Genomic DNA, 6037 nt, shown 5'->3' with positions numbered 1-6037 from the left:
CGGGGCCGGTCGGAGCGCACCCTTTTCTCGGTGGCTGGCGGGCGAGAGAGTGCTGCGTCGCCGGCATCGGCGTCGAAAGAAGCCGAGCCGAAAAAAGTTAAAGTACAAACGTGCAAGCATACTAACCTAACCCTAGGTAAGGCATGTCAGAGCGAAAGACAGTAATTTCGAATGAGCCAAGAAAGAGCGGTGCGGGGCCGGTCGGAGCGCACCCTTTTCTTGGTGGCTGGCGGGCGAGAGAGTGCTGCGTCGCCGGCATCGGCGTCGAAAGAAGCCGAGCCAAAAAAAGTTAAAGTACAAACGTGCAAGCATACTAACCTAACCCTAGGTAAGGCATGTCAGAGCGAAAGACAGTAATTTCGAATGAGCCAAGAAAGAGCGGTGCGGGGCCGGTCGGAGCGCACCCTTTTCTCGGTGGCTGGCGGGCGAGAGAGTGCTGCGTCGCCGGCATCGGCGTCGAAAGAAGCCGAGCCGAAAAAAGTTAATGTACAAACGTGCAAGCATACTAACCTAACCCTAGGTAAGGCATGTCAGAGCGAAAGACAGTAAACTCGAATGAGCCATGAAAGAGCGGTGCGGGGCCGGTCGGAGCGCACCCTTTTCTCGGTGGCTGGCGGGCGAGAGAGTGCTGCGTCGCCGGCATCGGCGTCGAAAGAAGCCGAGCCGAAAAAAGTTAAAGTACAAACGTGCAAGCATACTAACCTAACCCTAGGTAAGGCATGTCAGAGCGAAAGACAGTAATTTCGAATGAGCCATGAAAGAGCGGTGCGGGGCCGGTCGGAGCGCACCCTTTTCTCGGTGGCTGGCGGGCGAGAGAGTGCTGCGTCGCCGGCATCGGCGTCGAAAGAAGCCGAGCCGAAAAAAGTTAAAGTACAAACGTGCAAGCATACTAACCTAACCCTAGGTAAGGCATGTCAGAGCGAAAGACAGTAAACTCGAATGAGCCATGAAAGAGCGGTGCGGGGCCGGTCGGAGCGCACCCTTTTCTCGGTGGCTGGCGGGCGAGAGAGTGCTGCGTCGCCGGCATCGGCGTCGAAAGAAGCCGAGCCAAAAAAAGTTAAAGTACAAACGTGCAAGCATACTAACCTAACCCTAGGTAAGGCATGTCAGAGCGAAAGACAGTAATTTCGAATGAGCCAAGAAAGAGCGGTGCGGGGCCGGTCGGAGCGCACCCTTTTCTAGGTGGCTGGCGGGCGAGAGAGTGCTGCGTCGCCGGCATCGGCGTCGAAAGAAGCCGAGCCAAAAAAAGTTAAAGTACAAACGTGCAAGCATACTAACCTAACCCTAGGTAAGGCATGTCAGAGCGAAAGACAGTAATTTCGAATGAGCCATGAAAGAGCGGTGCGGGGCCGGTCGGAGCGCACCCTTTTCTCGGTGGCTGGCGGGCGAGAGAGTGCTGCGTCGCCGGCATCGGCGTCGAAAGAAGCCGAGCCGAAAAAAGTTAAAGTACAAACGTGCAAGCATACTAACCTAACCCTAGGTAAGGCATGTCAGAGCGAAAGACAGTAATTTCGAATGAGCCAAGAAAGAGCGGTGCGGGGCCGGTCGGAGCGCACCCTTTTCTAGGTGGCTGGCGGGCGAGAGAGTGCTGCGTCGCCGGCATCGGCGTCGAAAGAAGCCGAGCCAAAAAAAGTTAAAGTACAAACGTGCAAGCATACTAACCTAACCCTAGGTAAGGCATGTCAGAGCGAAAGACAGTAATTTCGAATGAGCCATGAAAGAGCGGTGCGGGGCCGGTCGGAGCGCACCCTTTTCTCGGTGGCTGGCGGGCGAGAGAGTGCTGCGTCGCCGGCATCGGCGTCGAAAGAAGCCGAGCCGAAAAAAGTTAAAGTACAAAAGTGCAAGCATACTAACCTAACCCTAGGTAAGGCATGTCAGAGCGAAAGACAGTAATTTCGAATGAGCCAAGAAAGAGCGGTGCGGGGCCGGTCGGAGCGCACCCTTTTCTCGGTGGCTGGCGGGCGAGAGAGTGCTGCGTCGCCGGCATCGGCGTCGAAAGAAGCCGAGCCGAAAAAAGTTAAAGTACAAACGTGCAAGCATACTAACCTAACCCTAGGTAAGGCATGTCAGAGCGAAAGACAGTAATTTCGAATGAGCCATGAAAGAGCGGTGCGGGGCCGGTCGGAGCGCACCCTTTTCTCGGTGGCTGGCGGGCGAGAGAGTGCTGCGTCGCCGGCATCGGCGTCGAAAGAAGCCGAGCCAAAAAAAGTTAAAGTACAAACGTGCAAGCATACTAACCTAACCCTAGGTAAGGCATGTCAGAGCGAAAGACAGTAATTTCGAATGAGCCAAGAAAGAGCGGTGCGGGGCCGGTCGGAGCGCACCCTTTTCTAGGTGGCTGGCGGGCGAGAGAGTGCTGCGTCGCCGGCATCGGCGTCGAAAGAAGCCGAGCCAAAAAAAGTTAAAGTACAAACGTGCAAGCATACTAACCTAACCCTAGGTAAGGCATGTCAGAGCGAAAGACAGTAATTTCGAATGAGCCATGAAAGAGCGGTGCGGGGCCGGTCGGAGCGCACCCTTTTCTCGGTGGCTGGCGGGCGAGAGAGTGCTGCGTCGCCGGCATCGGCGTCGAAAGAAGCCGAGCCGAAAAAAGTTAAAGTACAAACGTGCAAGCATACTAACCTAACCCTAGGTAAGGCATGTCAGAGCGAAAGACAGTAATTTCGAATGAGCCAAGAAAGAGCGGTGCGGGGCCGGTCGGAGCGCACCCTTTTCTCGGTGGCTGGCGGGCGAGAGAGTGCTGCGTCGCCGGCATCGGCGTCGAAAGAAGCCGAGCCAAAAAAAGTTAAAGTACAAACGTGCAAGCATACTAACCTAACCCTAGGTAAGGCATGTCAGAGCGAAAGACAGTAATTTCGAATGAGCCATGAAAGAGCGGTGCGGGGCCGGTCGGAGCGCACCCTTTTCTCGGTGGCTGGCGGGCGAGAGAGTGCTGCGTCGCCGGCATCGGCGTCGAAAGAAGCCGAGCCGAAAAAAGTTAAAGTACAAACGTGCAAGCATACTAACCTAACCCTAGGTAAGGCATGTCAGAGCGAAAGACAGTAATTTCGAATGAGCCAAGAAAGAGCGGTGCGGGGCCGGTCGGAGCGCACCCTTTTCTCGGTGGCTGGCGGGCGAGAGAGTGCTGCGTCGCCGGCATCGGCGTCGAAAGAAGCCGAGCCGAAAAAAGTTAAAGTACAAACGTGCAAGCATACTAACCTAACCCTAGGTAAGGCATGTCAGAGCGAAAGACAGTAATTTCGAATGAGCCATGAAAGAGCGGTGCGGGGCCGGTCGGAGCGCACCCTTTTCTCGGTGGCTGGCGGGCGAGAGAGTGCTGCGTCGCCGGCATCGGCGTCGAAAGAAGCCGAGCCAAAAAAAGTTAAAGTACAAACGTGCAAGCATACTAACCTAACCCTAGGTAAGGCATGTCAGAGCGAAAGACAGTAATTTCGAATGAGCCAAGAAAGAGCGGTGCGGGGCCGGTCGGAGCGCACCCTTTTCTAGGTGGCTGGCGGGCGAGAGAGTGCTGCGTCGCCGGCATCGGCGTCGAAAGAAGCCGAGCCAAAAAAAGTTAAAGTACAAACGTGCAAGCATACTAACCTAACCCTAGGTAAGGCATGTCAGAGCGAAAGACAGTAATTTCGAATGAGCCATGAAAGAGCGGTGCGGGGCCGGTCGGAGCGCACCCTTTTCTCGGTGGCTGGCGGGCGAGAGAGTGCTGCGTCGCCGGCATCGGCGTCGAAAGAAGCCGAGCCGAAAAAAGTTAAAGTACAAACGTGCAAGCATACTAACCTAACCCTAGGTAAGGCATGTCAGAGCGAAAGACAGTAATTTCGAATGAGCCAAGAAAGAGCGGTGCGGGGCCGGTCGGAGCGCACCCTTTTCTAGGTGGCTGGCGGGCGAGAGAGTGCTGCGTCGCCGGCATCGGCGTCGAAAGAAGCCGAGCCAAAAAAAGTTAAAGTACAAACGTGCAAGCATACTAACCTAACCCTAGGTAAGGCATGTCAGAGCGAAAGACAGTAATTTCGAATGAGCCATGAAAGAGCGGTGCGGGGCCGGTCGGAGCGCACCCTTTTCTCGGTGGCTGGCGGGCGAGAGAGTGCTGCGTCGCCGGCATCGGCGTCGAAAGAAGCCGAGCCGAAAAAAGTTAAAGTACAAACGTGCAAGCATACTAACCTAACCCTAGGTAAGGCATGTCAGAGCGAAAGACAGTAATTTCGAATGAGCCAAGAAAGAGCGGTGCGGGGCCGGTCGGAGCGCACCCTTTTCTCGGTGGCTGGCGGGCGAGAGAGTGCTGCGTCGCCGGCATCGGCGTCGAAAGAAGCCGAGCCGAAAAAAGTTAAAGTACAAACGCGATGCTAATGAGCGAGCCGTTGTCTCGACTAATATGTAGGGGGCGTTCGATCGAGCGTCTGGCTTGAGCGCTTGTCGGCCTAGCAGAACGGTCGCATTGTTATGCCCGGGTTTTAGGCACCGCTGCAGGCGGCCGGCAGAGCTCTTGTTTGTGCGAAACTGAATGGATCGAGCCCGAGAGAGGGCGAGCAAAGAAAAAACGCAAATCGCTCCGCCTGGCACTGCCGGCGAGAGCGTGGACGTCGCGGCCAGCGACTGTCGAAGCCGAGTACGGCCGCAGGCGATCGCCTCGGTCTTAAACGAATGCGACGAGCACGCGCCGGGCGGCCCAGCAAGGGCCGAGCGCAGCTGTCGCAGCTATCTGGTTGATCCTGCCAGTAGTGATATGCTTGTCTCAAAGATTAAGCCATGCAGGTGCAAGTACGAGTTCTCGTAAAGCGAAACTGCGAATGGCTCATTAAATCAGTCTTGGTTTATTTGGTCTCGTAAGCGAAGTGGATAACTGTGGTAATTCTAGAGCTAATACATGCATTAAGCGCCGACTTCGGGAGGCGCGCTTTTATCAGATCAAAACCGACCGGGTTCGTCCTGTGACGTTTGATGACTCTGGATAACCACGCGGATCGTACGGTCTCTGCACCGACGACGTATCATTCAAGTGTCTGCCCTATCAACTGTCGAAGGTACGCTACGTGCCTACCTTTGTGATAACGGGTAACGGGGAATCAGGGTTCGATTCCGGAGAGGGAGCCTGAGAAACGGCTACCACATCCAAGGAAGGCAGCAGGCGCGCAAATTACCCATTCCCGACACGGGGAGGTAGTGACGAAAAATAACAATACAGGACTCTAACGAGGCCCTGTAATTGGAATGAGTACATCCTAAAACTCTTAACGAGTATCCATTGGAGGGCAAGTCTGGTGCCAGCAGCCGCGGTAATTCCAGCTCCAACAGTGTATGCTAAAGTTGTTGCGGTTGAAAAGCTCGTAGTTGGATTTTGGGCGAGCGCCGCCGGTCCGTCGCAAGGCGTGTCACTGGTTGCGTTCGCCTCACCTTCGGTTCTCCGTCGGTGCTCTTGACTGAGTGTCGGCGGTGGCCGATAAGTTTACTTTGAAAAAATTAGAGTGTTCAAAGCAGGCTGTTCGCCTGCATAGTGTTGCATGGAATAATGGAATAGGACCTCGGTTCTATTTTGTTGGTTTTCGGAGCACGAGGTAATGATTAAGAGGGACAGACGGGGGCGTCCGTACTCTGCCGTTAGAGGTGAAATTCTTGGATCGGCGGAAGACGAACTACTGCGAAAGCATTCGCCAAGAATGTTTTCTTTAATCAAGAGCGAAAGTCAGAGGTTCGAAGACGATCAGATACCGTCCTAGTTCTGACTATAAACGATGCCAACTAGCGATCGGGAGGCGTTACCATGACGACCTTTCCGGCAGCTTCCGGGAAACCAAAGTCTTTGGGTTCCGGGGGAAGTATGGTTGCAAAGCTGAAACTTAAAGGAATTGACGGAAGGGCACCACCAGGAGTGGAGCCTGCGGCTTAATTTGACTCAACACGGGGAAACTCACCCGGCCCGGACACAGGTAGGATTGACAGATTGAGAGCTCTTTCTTGATTCTGTGGGTGGTGGTGCATGGCCGTTCTTAGTTGGTGGAGCGATTTGTCTGGTTAATTCCGATAACGAACGAGACTCTGGCAT

The 6037-nt window shown here is 54.8% G+C and overlaps 1 non-coding gene across 1 annotated transcript in view; it reads left to right on the top strand.

The window, feature by feature from the left end:
- The first annotated feature begins 4693 nt into the window (after positions 1-4693).
- Positions 4694-6037, top strand: part of LOC144419615 (small subunit ribosomal RNA) — a 1810-nt gene continuing 466 nt past the window's right edge. Inside the window, exon 1 of the ribosomal RNA XR_013474172.1 lies at positions 4694-6037. This exon is cut by the window's right edge and continues 466 nt beyond it. This is a non-coding gene — a ribosomal RNA (small subunit ribosomal RNA).

The sequence above is a fragment of the Styela clava genome, unplaced genomic scaffold, assembly GCF_964204865.1.
Source record: "Styela clava unplaced genomic scaffold, kaStyClav1.hap1.2 HAP1_SCAFFOLD_41, whole genome shotgun sequence".
In the NCBI taxonomy this organism is placed as follows: domain Eukaryota; kingdom Metazoa; phylum Chordata; class Ascidiacea; order Stolidobranchia; family Styelidae; genus Styela; species Styela clava.
This window is presented reverse-complemented; position numbering and strand designations above follow the sequence as displayed.